Below are 24,336 nucleotides of genomic sequence, written 5' to 3'. Positions count from 1 at the left end.
AGTAAGCAGGTCTTGGAGTGACGCAGCCATGAGCAAGGAGCATGAGAGGCCTCTCGAAGGTGGGAAAGGCAACAGCAGGTTCTCTCCTAGAATCTCTATAAGGGCACAGCAGTGTTGACACCTAGATTACCTTTAAAACTCATTTTAGGACTTCTGATTTCCAAATGAATACCTTTGTGTTATTGTAAACCATTACATTTGAGGTAAGTTGCCACAAAGCCAGAAAATTAATATAATATTCACATTAAAAATTATGCCAAATATTTGAGTTCAAGTTGGCAGAAGGAGCAACTGTATCAGCCTTCTGTTTCCCTCTAAATCTTACTGCAATTAATAAGATTTTAACAAAATGTTTAAAATCTATAACAGCAAGGAATGCAGTGTGCATGGCAGGGATGGATCATCAACATGCAAACATGATTAAAATATTTCTGACAGGTGTAAAATCAAGACATAAATATCAAGTAAGTAATCAGAATAAAAGAATCTGCAATCCAGTACAAAAAGATAGAAGGCAAGAGGAGTGGTGAGAGGATATTTTTCAAAAACCCACAAAAATAGACAAGTTTGAGAGTGAGAGTGAGAAGTGGGACAGAAAACAGATTGATTACTTAAAGAGTTTTCTATGGAAAAAGTTGCTTGGTCAACTTTTTACCTTCCATTCACCACCACTTACTTATAAAAGACTTCAGCCCCTAATGTTTCTCTCAAGGCAAAAACTGGATCTCTGTTTCTTGAAATTACATGCCTCAGGAAAATAATGTTTTCTCAGATGATGTTAGCACTTCAGAATAAATTTATCTCATTTTAGATGTGCATAGGGGTAGGGGCAGGAATATGCTTCTGATCTCTGCATACATTTACACAGCTTTCCTGCAAGTCTCACAGCTCTCCCACAAACTTTTTACTGTCAGCCAGTCTTATTACCAAGAGAAACCAGGTCTCCTTACATAAGGGCAGAGAAAACCCAAGATGGTTACATAAATTGATCAGCCTCGAAACACTATTAAAAATATTTCTGACACATTGAAAATGAAGGAATACACATTGAGAAATTAACCCAAATAAAAGAAGCTGTAATCCAAACTAACCCTTCATTCTTAAATAGTAACAAATACCAAGATCACCAGGTTTTTGAGAAAATATTACTACAGTTGCAAAAAGACAACTAGAGAAATGATTAAATAGACTAAATTCATATCCTCATCATTGTTTGATATGTTATTATGGCCATAAATTACAAACAAGAAATTTTGCTGTAAAACAAAAGATTTGGGTCAAAAACACAAAACAAAGGTACAAATTTTGAAAACATTGTTTACTAATGATTGAATGCAGTCATGTTTGCGTGAAGGGAAAGAATGTGAAAAAATAATCAAAAATATAGAGAGTTGATCCAGAAGGCTAACATTCAATGAACAAAAAAGAAAACAGAGAAAATAGAAATGAGGAAATTATCCCTCAAATATTTGAAGAATCATTCAAATTGAACAGTATCACCAAATGAGTGGTAAGGTAATTAAAAAAGACTTCTACCTGGACACAGACTCATGAAATATCAGAAAAGCAAAGGAAAAATTCATAAAGCTACTAGATCAACAACAACAAAAAGGAGATTCAAACCAGTTTCAAACATTTCTGTAGTTCACCAAAAACAAATTTTTTTTTTTTTTTTTTTTTTTGTGAGACGGAGTTTCGCTCTTGTTACCCAGGCTGGAGTGCAATGACACGATCTCGGCTCACAGCAACCTCCACCTCCTGGGTTCAGGCAATTCTCTTGCCTCAGCCTCCTGAGTAGCTGGGATTACAGGCACGCACCACCATGCCCAGCTAATTTTTTTTGTATTTTTAGTAGAGACGGCGTTTCACCATGTTGACCATGATGGTCTTGATCTCTTGACCTCATGATCCACCCGCCTCGGCCTCCCAAAGTGCTGGGATTACAGGCTTGAGCCACCGCGCCCGGCCTAAAACAAATTTTAAAATGAACTTCCAGTTAGACACATCCATTAGTCACATTTAAATCAGTTTAAGAATATGCTATGCAATCGTTATGAAGATTCTGCAGCTATATACCTCTCCATAACACTTGGCCCTGTCTCTCTTCCCTTCCTCACAATCTGCATCAGTTACAATCTGGTTCCCAACTACAATGTTGCCTCTTGTTTACCACGTAGCTCTGTCACTCTGGACTTGGCATTTATATAGAGTTACTTGGCAGGCTTCTGACTCCCCTCAAGGTATTTGGCTCAATTTCACACACTGACCTTCCCCACTGTGGATCACTTCTGAAAGCACATGGCCTCTCATATCCTGCCAACCCGATAACCAACCAGAAAATCCTCTACAATAGGGAGAATGGGAAAGCCATGTTTTTGCTTAAAATGTCCAACTTCATTTTAGTATCCGTCAGGTTAATGTGACACATTTTTGTCGAAGAGAAGGTCATTACTGTTCTTGTTGTTTTGATTTTAGCTTATTTTCTCAGTTATTGAAATGATATACAATTTCTCCTTGTTGTATTTCTGTCAATTTTCTTTCAGTCATCCAAAGTTTGCTCACTATAAAGTATGTTTCTGAGCCATCTGTAGCTACAATTCACAGCCCATTTATGTCCAGATCAGCAAAACATATTTCAGCAGACATAAGTTGAATGATGATGGATTCAGAAGTGACACTAATGGAAATGCTCAAAATATAAGATTTGCTGCCTGTCGCATAGCTAAAAATTACAGTCATATTGAAAATTAGTTATGTGTACTGCACGAGGCCACAAAGCCTTAAAGGGCTTTTTTTATCCTAAGATGGTAACTAAGAGAATGCTACATGCTTTTAAAAATAGGATCATTCAAGAACATAGGCAAGAAGCTGATTGGGACAAACCATTGTGTGAAGTTTTATGTTACCATAGCAGTCACTTCTTACTATAGGAACGTGGTATTAGAAACCCCCCAAAGAATAGTTCCTGAGTGGACCTGAAGCCTAAAATCAATGTTTACTCATGTTTTTAATAGCACTTTGCTTTCAACGTTGATTGAGTTTATTGAAAACTCCCACTGGCCGTTTTTAAGTATCAAGTTAAATTGAAAGTTCCCAATGGTGTCATTGAAACCTACAACTTCCAGGCACCCTTGGTTTTTCAGAGAGCCAATGACCCTGACTATCACTGGTTGCTTAAACCTTTGGCAAGCAGCCACAGGATTTCTAAAATTAGCTGCTTTTCTGGCCTGTTTTCATTGAATTTTAAAAAAGGGCTTTATAGAAAGTAATTACCAAGTCTTTACATTAATTCTAGTAATTAAATGTGACTACACCTATCATTATTAGCCTCTGTTTTTTTCTACATTACCAGAAGCAAGAGAAATCAACATGAGGGGTTATTCTTCGCTGGGCATGAATTATTTAAATCAAATAAATAGACATTATCAATTTATCATATTGGAAAAACGTGGATAAATTGAAAATTTTTTGAGTGGCAGGGGCATTCCATAATAAAGGAAAGTTGTATGACTAGATCAAAGAACCCTAAAATGATGAAATTCATTTCCTCACTTAAATATTATCTTAAGGTAGAACTAGCACTAAAAACAGCAGGAGTTCAGGGACTAAAAAGCTAGATTCCTTCGTCTAAGTTGCCTCTATTTTAATTTGGAAAAGAGTATTCTGGAGAAAAGGAATGAAGTGTTTGTCTCTATTACATCATATTAGTCATTTGCACTGTGGTCAGTGAGGGAACTGTTCACATTAAATAATGTAAGAATAACTTCTTGAGAAATAATTAAAGCTAGGCAGAGGAAAGACTTTTCTCCATAGACTGGAATAAGAGTTGTATTATTGTGAGCGCAACAGGAAGTATCAATTCACAGAGTAATGAATTATTATCTTCATGAAAAATCTGCTACATCTAATCATGTATTATGTTTTAAAATGCAACTTAAGTACATAATACAAAGGATAGTGAAGAGCTATGAGATTCCCAGAATCACTTTTTTTTTTTTTTTTTTTTTTTTTTTTTTTTTGTGAGACGGAGTTTCGCTCTTGTTACCCAGGCTGGAGTGCAATGGCGCGATCTCGGCTCACCGCAACCTCCGCCTCCTGGGCTCAGGCAATTCTCCTGCCTCAGCCTCCTGAGTAGCTGGGATTACAGGCACACGCCACCATGCCCAGCTATTTTTTTGTATTTTTAGTAGAGACGGGGTTTCACCATGTTGACCAGGATGGTCTCGATCTCTTGACCTCGTGATCCACCCGCCTCGGCCTCCCAAAGTGCTGAGATTACAGGCTTGAGCCACCGCGCCCGGCCAGAATCACTTTTTATGTCATTACAATTGTGAATCGCATAAAAAAGGTAAGGATAATACATGATATTTCAGGACTAGAATTAAAGGACACACAGCTATGCATCATATAACTACAAGGATATGTCTGAGAAAGGCATTGTTAGACAATTTTGTCATTGTGGGACTATCATAGAGTGTACTTATATAACTCCAGATAGTATAGACTGCTAACTTCTAGGCTATTGCTCCCAGGCTGCAAACCTGTACAGAATGTTACTGTACTGAATATTGGTAGGCATTTGCAACACAATCGCTAGTATTTGTGCTTCAAAACATAGCAATGGTAATGCTTTTCACTATGACCTTATCATACGCTGTCAGCGTTCACTATGCAATAGGAATTTTTCACCTCCAGTACCATCTTATGGAACCCAGTCATACATGAGGTCTGTCATTGACCAAACCATTGTTATACTGTGCATGACTGCATAGTTAATGGAATTACACACACACACACACACACACACACACACACACACACACAGTGTAAATAGTCAATCTTTTGCAATCTTTTGCAACCCGCAAGCAGATGTACTTTTTGAAAGTTTATGTGCTTATTTTAGTTCCCTTTTGCACTATTACTTGGCACCTGGCACTGAAGCTGTTTTGTGCCCTACCTATTTTGTGGGTTTTGAAGTAATTAAGTTTAATAACACAAAGAACTAACTTAATTACATTATAAAACGCGTTCTAAAATAAATGAGAAGTAGTCTGCTTTGTGGCTTCCTCATTTTATTTATTTTTATCAATAAATTCATAATCTGATGTTATAAAAAGCTACAGGTCAACACGGTGGTAGCATTCATACTCTCATACAAGTTGACCACAGGCTTGCTTTCAAAGATGGCTTTTTGGACTGAATGAGAACACTATAATAGTTTGAATGGAATGATTAAGGAAATATTGCATGTATGCAGATTTTCAGTGTTTTACTTCTTTCATTATTTAGGTTTTATATACATACAACAGGTCACTCTGGTAAGCCAGACATGATTGTGCATTTCATTAAGGCAGAAGTTGAGGAGAAGGTGGGCACATATTCTGAAACAGTAGAATTATTAATTTGTTGTTCATAACTTATTCACATTATCAGTTTTTTGTAAAAGATAGTTCACTGATGCTGTATTAGGATATTTTTGTGTGACAGATCCTACAAGAAAACAATAAAATATATTTCAATTCTAAAACAAAAATAGATTTTTCCATATTATTTTTTATATTTAAATTGTATGAGATGTATTTTATTTTCTTTTTTTTTTTTTTTTTTTTTTTTTTTTGAGACAGAGTTTCGCTCTTGTTACCCAGGCTGGAGTGCAATGGCTCAATCTCGGCTCACCGCAACCTCCGCCTCCTGGGTTCAGGCAATTCTCCTGCCTCAGCCTCCTGAGTAGCTGGGATTACAGGCACGCGCCACCATGCCCAGCTGATTTTTTGTATTTTTTTTTTTTTTAGTAGAGACAGGGTTTCACCATGTTGACCAGGATGGTCTTGATCTCTCGACCTCATGATCCACCCGCCTCGGCCTTCCAAAGTGCTGGGATTACAGGCTTGAGCCACCGTGCCCAGCCTGAGATGTATTTTCTAAAGTATCAGAGATAGACAGATAGAGGTGTCAACATCTTTCTCTACATGAGTTACTTTGATTTTAATTCTTTAAAATCAGTGCTTGCTATAGAACTCTGACTGAATCAGAATAGTGAAATAACCAATCAACTTGTCCTGAAACAACTTCTAGAAAATGTCAGTTTATAATACAAAAGCATTACACTGTTTGCTAAGAAATTATACATACACATGCCACTTTCTTTCTACGTTAGCCTCCTAGGGGAAGAGATTTCTGGTTTGTTTTAGAAACTTAATTGTATGGCATCACTTACTCCCTTTCCTAAATACCATTACTAAACCAAAGCTAGCAACACATATAAGAACACTAACATAAGGAAACACATCTGGCACAAAAAATATAAACACCGAAATATCTTTCTTCCTTTGAGCACTACTGTTTCAACTGATAATGTCTGCAGTGATAAAGTTTGAGTGTCTGTGAAAAACCTCTTAGTAGACCCTTTGTTTGAAAGGTGAAGTAAGACTGAGGTATGATACAAGATGTAATAAAGGCGCTTTAGGTGCAGACTTCCAGGAACAGAGGTGAAGTAACATCTTAGAAGGCACTTACTGTATCAGTCACATAAGATTGGAATCCAAAAGTAATTAGGATTCAGTATGAACATTTAAAAATATTTTAAAGATATATGTAACTGAGTTGTTTATTTTTCCTTAGCTCTCAGTAATCTAACTGTGAAAGTGAGGGGGATGAGACCAATTGAAACAATAAAACCCTCCAGCGTGGACAACTCCAGAAATAACATCATACTATTAGATTCCTAAAACGAATTAACAGCAATTTTATTTAACTACATAGTTAAATTCATAGCAGTTAAATTTTCCATACAAATATCATGTGTTTTAGGTGTAAAAACTCTACAAAGGACATATATTATAAATAGCCCTCAAATACAGAAAAAAATTCCCTAAAAATAGATGTGTTGTCTTCATGCTTCTAATGGCTCTGATAATAAAGAATATAAAATATGCATAAACTAGCAATATCACACCATTCAGTGAGGTTATATAAGGGGAAAACGTGATAAGACACAAAAGTTGAAATTCCTTATTATTGCGGCATATTTTTACAACTGCTTCAAAATAGTTCTCTGATTTTTTGCATATAAAATATGTTGCCTTTGTTTTTCTTTGTAATTTACTTGGAATTTCATGTTACTAATATTTAATGTAATCACAAAGACTAATTTTATAAAAGTTATAAATGTCTATTTGTGTTCTCAATTGTTAAAAAGACATTTGGCTACTAAGTGACTAAGGGCAGGCAGTAACTATGTGAAGATGCTGGGCATAGGGGTAATTCACGTCCAAGGCAAGATGGAGCAGGACAACATGAAATTTCATCATGTTCCTCAAGATGACACACAAATTTAAGTTATAAATTGCTCTGCAAAAGCATAACCACACATTGGGAGAACCACTGTATATATATATATATATATATATATATATATATATATATATATATATATAAAGGCACTGAAACCTCAACAATTTTATGAGAAAGATAGTATTGTATTTTCATTTTACAGAGTATTTTGTCTCTCTATATATATACACACACACATATATATAGACAGTGAATACAACTACATCTGTACTGTTAAACATTACTTTGAAAAGTTACATTACTAATACTATTTACTTAGTTCCTACTCTGTGATCATATGGTTATTTATTTATTTTTGCATTTTTCTTCAGATCACCCTAATTCTATAAATTTAGTTATTAAATGTTAGAGAATTCAAATTCAAGTGATTTGCTGAACATTCCAGTGAAGATCTCAGTTTCTGGAAATTAATAAAATTTTATTTAAGTCCAGTAATCAAATAAATAAGTGAATGTATACATTTTTTAAAACTTAGTTTGTACTAACTCCATTTGATGTGTTATGCCTAGCTTAGATAAGAAATAATGACATTTTGCACTTCCAGGTCTTTTCAATCTTGAGAGAAAAAAAAACTGTATAATAATTGAAATGGAAAGCCTTTCTTATGTTAAATAACTAAATCTAAATTCTGCAGTCTTTTTATTTCTACTTTGAAAAGTCCATATAAACCATTGCAGAGGAATGACCATGGAGAACCATCAGGACATTTCAGTATTCCATGAAATAAAGACATTGGGACTATTTCAGATATTTGAATTTCGACATAGACTGTATTATGTACAGTGAAGCTCAAGGGTAAGGATTCCTTGCAGGATATCTTTTTCTCCTGGCAGAATCCAGCTGAGTTCAAGGTTTAGGGTGTATTCGACAGGCAGACAGACAATACTTCACCCGGAATGCAAGTAGCATGAATCACAATTTAAATGTCAGTAGATTTCAACTATGCTAAACTATTAAAGCTGGATTGTGTTAGGGAGGCATGTAATTGTGAGGACTACTAATTGTAAGTTAAAATGAGTTACATGTATTTTGGGGCCAATGCCTAAAATAATTGTCCTAGCAGGTTAATATCATTATAAAATATAAAAGGAAAATAGTAGTACAAAAGACCGCTATGCTGCTTAATAATTAAGCACCTGGAGAGAGAAGAAATAAAGTTATTTATAACATGTTCATTAGACATTAAAATTATAGACTGGAAAAATTGGTAAGTTTAAAAATGAAGTAGCAAAACACAATAGCCAGGAATAGGAACGTCACGCTGTTTTACCCTTAATTTCCCAGGCTTGCTTTCTTAAGGAAAATGTAGCATCCCTTAAGTAAGATTCATTTCCACATTAGGTCAGTAACAGCCCATTAAGGTGCCACATACATACATTATTACTGGTTAAGGTCTTGCAGCTACCCCATCTCCCCAGAGACTAGGCTTATTATTCTAGATATGTCTTTAAAATTTAGTTCCATCCTATCTTTTCTCAAAACCAAGAACGTGAATCCAGATCTCTACATTGCATTTTGTAGATTGTGAGAAAGATGAGAAACATTTTACCAAGAACACACACTGATAATCAGTTTTAGTAACAAAGTAGACTCCTAGAGCAGACAAATTTACAGAATTATTTAATCAGTACTATTAATATCTGAATCCAAACCAAAAAATGAAATAAAATATTTAATGCAGTGTACTGATACACTGCATGCATGAGTAGTCTTCAATGGATGTCATTTTGGCCATTTAAAAGCATTTGTTTAGTTTTGGGAAACAATTTAATTTCTTTGCATGTATAGTCAAGTGCCACAAAACATTTTAGTCAACAATAGACAGCATATACAATGGTAGTACCATCAGGTTATAATGCTGTATTCTCACTATGAATTATCTATATTTAGATATGATTAGATACACAAGGACTTGCACTTCTGTTGCAGTACCCTATAGTATCAAGTAGAGTAACATACTGTACAGGTTGGTAGGCTAGAAGCAATAGGCTATATCACATGGTCTAAGTGTGTAATAGGCTATACTATCTAGGTTTGTGTAAGTATACCTCTTAATGTTTATACTACAACAAAATTTCCTAAAGACAAATTTCTTAAAACATATTATCATTACTAAGATAAGCATGAACATAATAGCATACAGTATATATAACCTTTATTATTATTTTAACATATGAAGTAGCATGTGCATTTGCTTTTTAGTTTCAAATTCTTTAACCGTAGGGTATGACTAATTATTAGCATGCTTACATACTTCCTGTGGGGGTTAAGGATAGAGCATAAATGAAAATTAGAAACCTGAAAACCACATTAAAATTAATCTGACAAGGATAACAGTCTAATTGATGAATGACATTTTAGACAGGACAGATTCACCTTCAAAAATCTATAAACTCTAATCATTTAGTTTAAAAACTAACGTAAATCAACTATATTTACTTTATTGTATTGCTTTATGATGTAGACCTCAAGCTTTAATTTTTTTCTTTTTTTATTTTATTTTTTTCAGAAGCCTAGAGAACACAAAGCACACACACAAAAATCTCTGGAAAATGTATGTAGCGATCCTTACATGTAATTTTTACAAAAGCAAACATTATATACATGCTATTGCTGTAGTTTTTAAAATTGCTCATTAATTATATTTGCAAGACATATGGAAAAATCTTCTATGTCTTTGGATTCAGAAAAGAAAATTCATCATATTCCTCTGATAAATAATAAACATAATCATATAGTCTGTAGCACCTGCATTGGTCACTTGGGTAAGCTATTCTTTCAAATATATTATGTCCGAAATAGCTAGTTAGCTACTCTACAATTAAGTGTCTGAGTTTTACTATTAAGTGCAACATATTTTCATATAGTCATTTATATAAAGCGATTATTGATGCTGAACATTGATTTCAATATGAACATTCTAAAAATACATTATTTTCACCACAGCTTGTAACTGGCATATCAAAATAAAATAAATATGACTGTTTCTTATTATTTTATACTAAAATAAACATTAAAAATTTTGTCAGCTCAATTTAGCTCTTTCATTTTATTATGAAGTTTTAATTCATATATAAATGTTAGTGTGTAGGCTGAAATAAAGCTTAAAGTATTTTTCCTTTTCATGTGCAAGTCTTTATTTGCAAATCAAATTCAAATCTAAATGTGATTCATGCAAAATTTTAGCAGTTCTGTTCTACTGCTTTATTCCATGATTTAGTTTTTGCATTGGTTATTGTTTTAACTACTCTGTAATTAAATTGCTTAATTGACTATATGACATTAAAATGGTAACTTTTCTATGAAAATGAAAGATTATGTGGCCAGTTAGTGATTTTCATGCTTTTTTCTATAGCTAATTCCCTTCACAGGATACAGAGTCAGTTTTCATTGTTTGCTTTTTAGTTAAAATTTTATTAGTATAAAGATATTTTTAATTGTAAATATATTTAGAAGGAATAATTTTACTATCAACATTCTAAATAAATCATAAGAGTCTTGTGAAAATGTCTTATTCACTTGTGAAATAATATACCAATAATTTTCCTTTTAAATATATGTATATTTTATTGCATTTTCGGTTTGGGGGTACATGTGAAGAACTTTAGTAGCCCTTTCCATTTTCTTTTCATGGAATACACAAAGGATAAGCTTCAATTGCTCAACGATATCTCTCTCCCTGTGCTTCTCTGTGGAACCAGATGTCTTAACTACTAGTGAAAAAAATAAATGATGTAAGAACATCCTTTTGTCTATTGTCTCCTAAATATTTTGATGGAGAGCAGCTTGTTTGCTGAATTTAGCCATGGCTGTAAGTTGACAAGCTTCCTAAGTCCCCTGTTGAAATAAATTTTCCAGAAATATCTTTTTCTCCTTGCAGAATAACAGTGTATCTCTTTGCTTCTAAATTACTTCTTATTCTTTCACACACTATACATCGAGTGATTTTGCACATAAAAAGCTGCTTTTTTTTTTTAACAAAAAATCTGGACACTAAATTTAGGTTCAAAGATGCATTACCTTATATAATAATAACACAGCAAGCAAAGTTCTAAACTAAAGCAATCAGAATGGGAAAACGATGTATTCCAGACAAGATTACCAGAACACGTGAGTATGACAGTAAGGATCTGCCACCCAACTTGCTCAGTTCACACTGAACGCAAAGCCAATTTTTATTCTCTGGGTTTCAAATGCTCCCATTCCTGAGTTATACCATGATGGAGAATGTAAAGTTGGAAGTTTATGTCTCTCCAACTCTAGTTAAGTTTGAGATGGAAATATCTCATTGATACACATATGTCAAAGCAACAACTGTATTTTTAAACCCTGGATGCAAATTACTCTTTTAATGGGGAAAAAATGTATATAATGTCATGAAAGAAAAAAACAGAAACAATTCACTTAACACTGCCTATTAATGCAAAAAGTACATGTAAAGAAAAAAGTGGCTACTGGAGTGAAAATTCTTTATTCATTTTAGGATTCTACTTTGTACATTTTACTTTGTAAGCCATCCTTAACAAACAAAACGTTCTTTTTAAAATGGGTTTAAACACATGGCCAGCCAAAATAAGGAGACATGGTGAAATAAATACATAAAAGTAATGAAACCATTCCAAAATAAAGTTAACAAACTGAAGGCAGCCATAGATGTTTAGAAGCAAAGAAAACAGCCTATTTCCAATATGTCTCAGTAATAAAGAAAATAAAAAGCAGGCATTATTTTAATTCTCCTTTTCCGACTCTCCAGGGACTCGAGATACATCTGCTACACCAATTTGAAATGATGTAGAGTGGCAGAGTCGCTGATGATCAGCCAGTTTCAAGTAGTCAAGAACCTGAATTTTATGTTCGTTTGAATGTTATTTTTACTTCTTTATAAAAAATTAAAATGTCAATATCACTGTCAAAGGAAATTTGTTGCCAAAATATGTTGTTATTGGAAATTGTTACCAGATAAAACATTGTTACCAATGTATCATTAAATATTAAGTGATACTATTCAAAAATGTGAAAAATTTGAAGGATTATGATGGAAAAATTTGAAGGAATATGATTCATCATATCAGAGGAATATGATGAATTCACTTTTCTGAATTCAAAATTGTGAAAAATGTGAAGATTTCCTGATTAATTTGATTGCTCAATTCAGAAATATGGGTGTTAGAGGTTCATTCGTTTACTTTAGGATTTATATCTGTATCACTATTCTTCTGTATCAGTCTATTTTAGTTTGGTCTCTTCTTTACCATTATTGTTTTTGCTTTATGTGTCTTGTCTTGATTATTACAATGTCTTGCAGAAAAAAAAAAAAAGATTTCATAAGCCTTTAGTTTCAATATGCTGTTCTGTTTGTTCTCACCTTCCTCACTCCCCAGGCAGAGGTGTATTTCTAAAATTCATAAATATGATATTTCTCTATGGTAAGTATATCTTTAAGATTCCACTTGCATATAAGACAAAGTTCAAATCCCACTGCATACAAGAGAAATCTCTGAACCACAGCCCTACAGAGCAACCAGGCTTTCATTAAATAGAATATATAATATCTTCTACCTATTTCTTCTTTCTTTAATGACCTTTCTATCTACCCTGGAGAAAAATATTCTGGCATCTCTATACAGAGTTAGAGTCTTTCTCTTCTGATTCTCCACTGAAACTTGATTATAGCCTTCCATGATATTCATTGTATTTGTTAGTATTTATAGTAATAGTTTATGTTCTATTCATCCATGTATTTTTCGTTCTTAGTAGTGTCTAAATAAATCACTTTTAATGAAAGAAAAGAAAAGAAGATGGGAAAGAAAAAGAAAAAAAAAAGAGTTTTACTGTTAAACCTTAAGTTTACAATGTTCTCAGCTCTTCTCAAATTCAGCTAACTGATAAATGTTTGACATTATTTTGAATGCATGTACACATTGTGATGGTAAATTTTATGTGTCAATATGATTGAGGGAGTGCCCAAGCATTTGGTCATCCATCATTCTAAGTGTGCCTGTGAGGGAGTTTCTGGATGAGATCACCATTTCATGGATAAACTGAGCAAAGTATATTGCCTTTTCTAATGCAGGCAGACCTCATATTACTAGTTGAGGGCCTAGGTAAAATGCAAGGCTGACATTCTTTCAAGTAAAAGGGAATTTTTATAAATTTATTACCAAGGCCAATGTCCAGAATGGTGTTTCCTAGGTTTTCTTTCAGAAGTCTTATAGTTTGAGGTCTTACATTGAAATTTTAATCCATCTTGAATGAATTTTTGTATGTTACAGTAGAGATCCAATTTCATTCTTCTGCATATGGCTAGCCAGCTATCCCAGCACCATTTATTGGATAGAAAGTCCTTTCCCATTGCTTATTTTATTTACTTAATCAAATATTAGATAACTGTCATTGTGTAGGCTTATTTCTAGGTTTGCTCTTCTATTCCACTGGTTTATGTGTCTTTTTTGTACCAATACCATGCTGTTTTGTTTACTGCAGCCTTACAGTATAGTTTGAAGTTGGAAAATGTGATGTCTACAGTTTTGCTCTGATTGCTTCAGATATATTTGACTATTTGAATTCCTTTTTGGTTCCCTACAAATTTTAGAATAGTTTTTATAATTCTGTGGAAAATGTCATTGGTTGCTTGAGGGGAATAGAATTCAATCTGTAGATTGCTTTTGGAAGTAAGGCCATTTTAACCATGTTAACTCTTTTAATATATAAATGTGGAATACTTTCCCATTTGTTTGTACCATCTATTATTTCTTTCAGCATTGTTTTTGTAGTTTTCCTTGTACATATCTTTCATCTATCAGTCTTCCATCAGCCATCCATGAGCAGATGGATGATTGCATTGTGGGGGACCCTTGCTGACCACTCAGCCAAATAACTGGAGTGGTACTTGTGCTCTAGTCTAATTGGCTGTCCCTTTTACCTTGGCATTTCATCAACCAAAGATAGAGAAAACCCACCAATGAAATACAAGAGGAGCCCCATATGGGCCCTTTGATTCTCACATGTACTTAGATGTAATTGGGATCCCAAGAGGAATTCCAAATGAATTTAATGCCAGAGGTCAGATAGCTGCTGGATTTGAATCAACACTATACTGGTGAGTGACAATAAATAAAAATATAGACTGGATGAATTATATTTATTATAATCAACAACAATTTGTTAATTATACCAAGGGTGCTGTTAAGGGAATCACTGAAAAGTTAAGGTCTACCAGCTAAATGACATGGGAAAACAGGAATTCTCTTGACATGCCGTTCGCTGAAAAGAGTGGTATTTGCATAATGATTACGACTCAATGCTGTGCTTTCATTCCAGATAACAAAGCTCTAGATGGAAGTATCATGAGAGCCTTACAGGGACTTAACGGCTCTATTTAAGGAACCAGCCAAAAATTCAGGAATAAATAACCCCATTTCAAACCTGCTGAAGAACTGGTTCTGCAAATGGAAGGACACTTTGGCATCAGTCGTCACTTCCCTGGTAGCAGTGTTAAGTATACTCCTACTTGTAGGATGTTGTGGTATACCCTATGATCGAGGACTCATGCAAAGGACCGTTAATACTACCCTTGATAACCTATCTCAAACTCCTCCTCCCCCCTATCTAGAGAAACTGCTTCTATTGGAAGACCAAGCTGAACAATGACGCAAGGACCTATTAGATAAGTTTGAAGAAGAATTATGAAATAAAAAGAGGAGGAAATTTTAGAGATGAGAACCTTTTTCAAAGTTCGTATCTTAGATTACATTACAAGGAGTTACAATCTCTTGCTTTATGGCAATTATCCACTATTAGCATAATAAAATGTATACTCATTTATATATATTCTCTAAATCAGCATAATAAAATGTATACTCATTTATGTATATTCTCTAAATCAGCTATGTCATAAATCATGATCATAAATCACTCTGGCATGTCTGAACAGAACTGGGCAAGCTTCAAACCCTGGTGCATGCCATTTCTTATTTGGAAACCCTCCTGACCTTCTCTTGACTAGCTTTCTATTCTTCCTTTTCTTCTTTTCCCCTTATCTATTCAGGAAATTTCTAAGTTTTTAGCCCATCTGGTCAAGCATAAAATGTGAGGTCCCTTTCCGGCCAGAGGAAACTGGACATAGCAGTAGGGCGATTGCCTCAGGAGATTGGGAGATTGTATGTTTCTTATTATGTCTTCCATTCTCACCCTGAACTGTTGATAATAATATTGTAGATAAGCCACCTACACATTCGTTCTATAATTGGTTGTGAGTCTAATTATTTACTTGAGTAGTTCGAATCTTCCCAATATGTCGATAAACATATCATGTGAAACAAAATTTAAAAATATTGTTAGTATAAAAATGTATTGTACCTATTATTGTCCTTGTATTTTCCAAAGCCATTATTTAGCATGACAGGGCTTTTTAAACTTTGAAAAAACAATCCTAAGACCCATATTTTTCTATTAAAAACTCTTTTTAGCTTCTTCGTTGTTGTTGTTAATTAAGGTGCAAACATGAACCATATATAAAGTGTAGTTTTTAATATAACCTTTTTCACTGTCTTTTATTTTAACTTTAAAAGACTCTTTAGATGTCCTGCTTATTCTCAATAAATTACAAGAATCAAAAATTACTAGCTTCTTTTTCTCTTCATGTTGTCAGTGCCTGATCAGTTTAGCACATCCAACATCTATATATTTGTATACTCTTTTTCTATAGCATTGTTTTCTCTATTCTACCCAGTTTTGCACTTCTGTAGGTTCCCATTTCAATTGTTTTTAGTGGAAGAGGTTAAAATAAGCAACATTAGAAATGCTCACCTTTTTTGGTGTCATCATGTCATCTGTTGTTAGCTTTATCTACTTTTATCTGTTATTCAAATCTGCTACATGGAAATAATGTTTAAAATTTTTCTTAATGTCATGTGTAATTGCATCTCATTTTGGTTTGATTTCTTTTTATTTTTTATTTTTTCTCCAAGCATGGAAGAATTATTTCTACTGCTTTTGGTAATTTAATTCATGCTCTTATATTGCAGTCTCCATGTGTTAAATTCTATTAGATTCTACACATAACTAAATAGATACCATATCATCTTGTAGAAAAAATAATTGAGTCCATATAGTTCGTGTCTTTCTAAATAAGTTAATTGAATGAAAGAAATTTCCCAACCTTACTGAGACAAAAGGAGAGAAATCTTATTTTGCGAAAAAATGCTTCACAATAAGGAAAAGACAAAAAAAAAATGATGATACATTTAGAAACAGAGAATGAATTTTGTTTACCCTCAAAATAAACTTCCTGAAATTAATTTTATTATGACAAAATATGTATTTGTTGCTGTACAAATGGAGCCCTCCATACACGGTATGATGAAAATGCAAGTAAGTCTTCTCTCATTTTTCTTAGTTTAGCTAATAACTTGTCAATTTTGTTTGTTTTTTAAAAACTGAAATGAAATCAGAAATGAAAGAGGAGACATTACCATGAATATTTGAGATCATAAGAGATGATTATAAATAATTATGTATCAACTAATTAGATAATCTAGTAGAAATAAATAAATTTCTAGAAACATACAACGTATCAAACTGGGTCAAGAAGAAATAGTAAGTCTAAACAGATTAAAAAAAAAAAAGAAAAGAAAAGAAAAAGAGAGAGAGAGAGGGTGAGATTGAATCAGTAATGAAAATTCTCAACAAAAAAGAGCCTAAAACCAGATGGCTTTCGCATGAATTTTACTAAACATTCAACAAAAATTTAATATCATGTTTTTTTTCTGAAAACCTTCCAAAACTAGAAGAAATGGGACCACTTCCATACTCATTTTATGATGACAGGAAACATTGCTTTAATAACAAAGCCAAAGAAAACATAGGAAAAATAAAACTACAGAATAATGTCCCAGATTAATACTGATGCAAAACTCTTAAATAAAATGCTTGAAAACTGAATTCAACGGCACATTATAAGGATTGTATACCATGACAAATTAAGATTTATTATTGGATGCAAAAATGATTCAATGTATGCAAATTAACCAATAATACATCACATTAAGAGAATGAAAGCTAAAAAAAAATCATCATCTCAATAGAAGCATAAAAATGCAATATATGAAATTCACCATCCATTCATTATTTTAAAAACACTCAACAAAATAGGTATAGAAGAAACTTACCTCAATACAATAAAAGGAATATTTTCAAAATGAACACATAATAATATAACAGATGGAGAAATTCTGAAACCTTCTTTTTCTAGCATCCAGCATGTGGCAAGGATATCCATTGTACATCATTTCTATTCAACATAGTACTGAAAGTCCTAGCCAGAGAAATTAAACCAAGAAAAAAAATCAAATCACCCGAATGACAAAGGAAGAAACAAAATTATCTCTGTTTGTAGATGACATAATCATATAGAAAACATTAAAGACTCACAGAAAAATGAACTGTTAGAAGAAGTGAACAGATTTAGTAAAGTTATAGAACACAAAATTAATATGCAAAAATAAGTGCTGTTTCTATGCACCAACGAAGAGCTTTTCAAAAAGAAAATTAAGAAAACAATACCATCACCAAGAGCTCAAAAAGAACAAAATGCTTAGGAATAAACTTAGCCAAAGACGTGAAAGGCTTGTGAACTAGTATTATAAAATATTGATAAACTAAAAAGACAAAGACACATGTATATGGAAATATATGCTGTGTCTTTGGATTGGATACATAATATTGTTAAAATGCCCATAATACCAAAAGTGAACAATGCAATCCTTATCTGCCAATGGCATTTTTCACAAAAATAGAAAAAAGAACCTGAAAATTCATATGAAACCGCAAAAGACACTAAATAGCCAAAGTGATTTTGAAAAGAAAAAAGCTGGAGGCATCACACTTTCTGATTTGAAAATATATTACAAAGGTGAAATAATAAAAACAATATCCTACTGCATTAAATTAAAAAGACATGTACAATAATATAATAGAATAGAGGGCCCAGAGATAAATTTAAGCATTTTCATTCAACTTGTTTATAAAAAGGTGTCAAGAAAATGCGATGGCGGAAGTATAGTCTCTTCAATAAATAGTTTTGAGAACTGAGTATCCACAATGCTATTGTCCTCCTATCTCACACCTGAAATAAAAATTAACTCAATATACATTAAAAACATAAATGTAAGATCTGAAACTAAAATTTCGGAATAAAATCATATAAAGCATTGGTCTTAACATTGGTAGGGCAATGATTGCATATAACACCAAGATATTAGACATTTAAAAAAAATTTAAAAAGTAGGATTATACCAAACCAAAAAACTTCTACACAGCAAAGGAAACAACCAACAGAATTAAAAGGCAACCTATGAAATGGGAAGAAAGTTTTGCAAATCATGAATTTGCTAAGTGATTAAAGTCCAAAATATACAAGGAACTCAAACATCTCAATGGTAAAAAACACATAACTTGATTTTATAATGGGTTAAGAAACTGAATAGACATTTCTTCAAAGAAGATAATGGCCAACAGGTATATGAAATGTGCTCAATGTCACTAATCATCAGAGATATGCCAATTAAAATCACTTCCGTTAAATGGTTGTTTTTAAAAAGACCTGTTAAAATGGTTATTTTTAAAAAGACAAAAAATAAGTGTTCACTAAGATGTGGAGAAAAGGGAATCCTTGCACACTGTTGATGAGAATGTAAACTGGTACAGCTATTTTGGAAACCAGTATGGAGTTTTCTCAAAAAACTTAAACTACCATATACTCCAGCAATCTCACTTTGGGGTATATAACCAAAGGAAATAAAATCAGTCTCTCAGTGAGATATCTGTACTTCCATGTTCATTGAATGTATTTACAGTAGCCAAGATATGTGAACAACTTAAATGTCTGCCACCAGATAAATGAATAAAGAATATTAGCTAGTTTGATTGTGGTGATAATTTCACAATGTGTACGTATATCAATACATCAAGTTGTACACCTTAAATATAACCAGTTTATATTTGTCAATTATATTCCAATAAAACAGAAAAAAAGAAAACATAATCATAAGGAGAGAAAAATAGATTTCTGATCTCCTATTCTAAACTTTTTATGCCACCAACCACTTTAAGACGACTTGTTGTATGCTACACTCAATGAACACTAGTATAAGATAATATTATGCATATAAAATATCTCAAAATTTTTTAAAAAAATTATCAGAATAACTAATACTATATTGAATACAGTATTCCATACTATGTTCTGACTAATAAGTGACTCACGATTATTGAATTGATTATATATGGCCTGTAGGTTTGTGCCTATAGGTGCTGTTGATGGTGTAATATACTTAATACATGAAAAAAATGAAAAGATTTTCCAAAATTTCTTAGCTACTGCAGCCTTTCAGACAGTAAAACCTCTTCTACTTTATTCTTCATAACAATTGTACTTTTCTGAGTGTGTATAGGTTCATTTTCTATTTTCATGTCAATATGCTGGAAATAAGCTATGAATAAGAAATTAAAGACAGATAATCTGTTCATATTTAGCTATAAGCTAAATTTCAGTTTACTACATATTTATCTATTTTCTAAAGAATGAAAACTATTTTTTTCTGTTGTGTAGTAAATGATTTTTAAGGTGATATTAACTAAAGCATTGTAATGACAATGGGCAATAATAAAACTTAACAATAAAACTTTAAAATGTTGATGAAGATGTGGAGCAGCAGCAAGAACTCTCAAATGATAATATGGAAATAAAAGTTATGAAAATCAATTTGGGTATTTGTTTAGTAGTATTCATTAAGCATACAATATTACCCAGTAACTTTACTCCTAGATATATACAAAACTGAAATATGTATATGTATTTATGGAAAGGCTGATTCAAATGTGTGCAAATTACACCTAAAAAGAATAGTCAAAGATTAAACTAAGAAAATGACTAACAACTATAATATTCTCTTTGACAATTCTGAAATCTACACATTTTGTTAAAATTGTTTATTATTCCTATATTTTTAATTGTATTGATATAATGTATTTTAGAATATTTGCTTATGAATTTTTAATATTTAGCTGAATTTAGCGTGTTTATTTTATAACTAATAATTCATAAGTATTTCTTCTATTGCATATTTTACACCAATAAGGTCACTGTTTTGTTGTACACACACAAAAAAAACTTTTCCTCAAAGTATTAAATCATTTATTTATTTTCTCTTTCTTAAAAAATTCTACCTTCTTAATTTCTGCTTTGATGTTTATTACTTTAATTTCATCTGCTTTCAAGTGTACTCTACCATTTCTTTAACATAATAAGCATGTGTGTACCTATGCAACAATCTTGCATGTTCTTCACATGTACCCCAAAACCTAAAATGCAATAAAAATAAATAAATAATAAAAAAACATAATAAGTTTGAATACTACTTATTCACCTTTTAAATTATTTTACTTTTTGTTTAGGGATAAGGTCTCTAAAACAAATTCTGGTTGGACTTGAACTTTTGGGCTCAAAAAATCTTTTCAGCCTCCCAAAGAGCTTGGATTATAGGCATATGTCACTATGCCTGACTCAGTACTCATTTACTATTGATTTTTATTTTTTACAATGTATTTATTAATAGCAATAAATTGTTTAAGATTTTTACTTTAAATACCAGAAATTTTGCTATATAGGTTTTTTTTAAGTTTAAAATCGTAATTCCATTATGATCTCTTCTTTAGCTTTTACAATGTTTTACTACTTTCCAAATACATGTATGAGTATTGAATTTATCTATTCAGTTTGAATATTCTATTCCACAGATACCTTAGCCTGCATGAAATTCATTCTTTTTTTTTTTTTTTTTTGGTTCAGGATACAGAAAATTTTTTTAATGTTATATTCATACTTAAAACTTTTCTTCAAATATTGCTTATGTAAAATCTTTTAAGAAAGATTTCTTGACATGTAATGTCTGGATAAGTTACTTCTTTTTTTTTCTACCATACTAACATATTCTCCCCTCTATTTCAGTGTTTATCATATTATGTTGTGATTGCCTTGTGTCTCATTTGTTCACTTCACCAAATTTTGAGTCCTGTATACTTTAAAACAATATTTGTCTTGGTCACTCTTGTATCCCCACTGTTTAGCCATTTCCAAATGTCTTCCATAAACATTTGTTGTTTGAATACATTTAAAACAAATGGTCCATGCAAAACTGAAGACCTGGAAAGCATCAGTCCCATCACTTTTGTGGATACGTTTATAACATAAACATCCCTTGTTACATGGCTTCATGATTTTATAACACAATGCACATCCCTAGTGCTATTATAAGTTATTTGCCTATTTCCATCCTTTTCTATATAGCACTGAAAAAATTGCTTCTTCATATTTGTACTTATCTTACTTTTCCCAGTGCCTGACCCAATACTAGGCTTAATAATTGGCTATGGAATAACTGAATTTATCCCTATTTTGCATTTACGTTTCTCATACTATTTCATTTCACTTCATTCCTACCATTCTTAGCAAGTTTTAATTACCTGTTTGTATTATTGTTATATACTTTCCACATTCTTTCTTTTTAGTGCTTTCTTGCCTCCCAATAGCTTCTATACATTGTTATTCAGATGAGATGATTGCCAAGAATTTTTTTCTAAAAATCCAGTTTTATAATACCATAATGCGGCTCAGAAACTATTTTTCTTTCAAGAAAACCTCTAAGCTTCTTAATGTATCATGACCTTCAAAACACTCTAGTGTGTATAACCCTTGACTGCTATAGAATAAGTGGTTTTTCATTTTATTTATGATTACCTACGCCTGCACCCAGAATTTAACCAAGCATATAATAGTTACTCAGTAAGAACTTATGAATGAAAGAATGTGTTTGTTGATACCTTGCTTCTTAAAATGATTCTACGAAAAATTATCTGTACATAACTAAAAACTTATCTGTTTTGAAGACATACATTCAGAAGTAATTTATTGTGCAACATCTATTAAAATGATACATATGATTGAGAAAAACACTTGCATTTCTTAGTTTAAAAAATAAAATGTAGGTAGATACATTTATCTATTTAACTGTAAACATCAGTGGAATGTTATTTCAATTTTATTTGAATAATATTTTGAAACAGCTAAATGACTCATTGTCTATTTGTAAAAAACACATAGGAAAGAATAGAAAATAAATATTTGGCAATAAAAAGAAATCTGAGAAGCCTTGACCCAGAATGAAGACATCAGTGGGTGAGATACTAGTGACCAGAAATAGTGAAGCTCCGATTAAGTATTCCAGATGGTTTGTGAAGGAGAGAGTATACATGAAATATTGTAGAGTAGTTCACAAAATGAACTGAAAACCAGACGAAAGTGAATATTTGTTACATTCTACGTAAAGAATTCCTAAATCTAAAGGTATTGAACAATTGTAAAGAATATTGTTTGACTATAAAAAATTTTAACATTTCTTTGTTAAATTAAAGTTAAACAGCTCATGTTTGCTACAAAACAATTACAGAGAAAAGTCTCCAATTGTAATATGAATGGCAGTAATATGGATGTATAAGAATACTATTAATAAGTCAAATAGACAGTAGAGCTTAGAGCAAAACAGACACTCCTCATAAAAACTTTCAAAGAAAAACAAATATATGGGGACCTCAAAAAGTTTGTCAAAAAATATAATTAAAAGATAAAAGTAAAAAAATTTACATAATTCCCCATCGAGTTCAAGAAACTTTTGTAAGCAATGATACCAGATACTTAGTCCATACCTATAGATTTGACAGTCCTATGAATTTAATCATATCAATGCCTTTTACACATGTTTTTGTAATCAGGAAATAAGAAGTCAGAAAGAGCCAGGTAAGGACTGTAAGGTAGATGCTTAATGATTTACCATTAAAATTCTCACAAAGTTGCTTTTTTTTTTTTTTTTTTTTTTTTTTTTTTTTTAAAGAGAAGATTGTACAGCAGCTTTGTTGTGGTGGAGAAGGACTCTCTGGTGAAGTTTTCTCAGGTATAATACTGCTAAAGCTTTGTCTAACTTTCTTAAAACTCTCTCAGAATAAGCAGATATTATTAATCTTTGGCCCTTCATGAAGTTGACAAGGAAAATGACTTGTGCATTCCAAAACACTGTTGTTGTGTCCACTGTTGCTTTGACTAGCCCACTTCCTTCTACTGGTAGCCATTGCTTAGATTGTATCTTTTTTTTTTTTTTTTTAAAGAAAAAAAAAAAAAAAAAACTTAAATGAGGCCGGGCGCGGTGGCTCAAACCTGTAATCCCAGCACTTTGGGAGGCCGAGGCGGGTGGATCACGAGGTCAAGAGATCGAGACCATCCTGGTCAACATGGTGAAACCCCGTCTCTACTAAAAATACAAAAAACTAGCTGGGCGTGGTGGCACGTGCCTGTAATCCCAGCTACTCAGGAGGCTGAAGCAGGAGAATTGCCTGAACCCAGGAGGCGGAGGTTGCGGTGAGCCGAGATCGCGCCATTGCACTCCAGCCTGGGTAACAAGAGCGAAACTCCGTCTCAAAAAAAAAGAAAAAAGAAAAAAAAAAAAAAAAAAAACTAGATTGTATCTTAATAATTGTCCTGGTAAAATCATGTTGTATGACCTGTTATAATTCTTCAAAGAAATGCTTCATAGTTAAAGGAAATGCTTCAGGGTCTTTACCTCACTTGTTTAAAATTTTCATTGAAAGAAAGTTCTTCTCTTGTCTGCAGTTGATCAGGGCACAGCAGTTTGGGCATTTATTGAGTAGAAAATTTGCTCAATTTAAATTTTTCAGTCAAAATGATGTAACTTGAACAAATTGAGATGTCTATGGGATTGGCTGTTGTTTCAGCAGTTAATTGCTATTCCTGTTTAATTTGGGCATGAACAAGGTTTGTTCCTTGTAAATTGATGAGGATAGGCTGCCTTTGCAGGATTCATCTTAACATTGTCTCATACCATTTTTAAATGAGCTATCCGTTTATATACTATT

At 32.4% G+C, this 24,336-nt stretch overlaps 1 long non-coding RNA gene across 1 annotated transcript in view; it reads right to left on the bottom strand.

Annotated features, from left to right (window-relative positions):
- The window catches only part of LOC141581960 (uncharacterized), a 75,310-nt gene that overhangs the window by 37,583 nt on the left and 13,391 nt on the right, over positions 1–24,336 (bottom strand). The window contains exon 5 of the long non-coding RNA XR_012514785.1: positions 17,523–17,668. This is a non-coding gene — a long non-coding RNA (uncharacterized LOC141581960). The remainder of the gene's footprint in view (positions 1–17,522; positions 17,669–24,336) is intronic.

Source organism: Saimiri boliviensis, chromosome 18 (genome assembly GCF_048565385.1).
Source record: "Saimiri boliviensis isolate mSaiBol1 chromosome 18, mSaiBol1.pri, whole genome shotgun sequence".
Taxonomy (NCBI): Eukaryota; Metazoa; Chordata; class Mammalia; order Primates; family Cebidae; genus Saimiri; species Saimiri boliviensis.
This window is presented reverse-complemented; position numbering and strand designations above follow the sequence as displayed.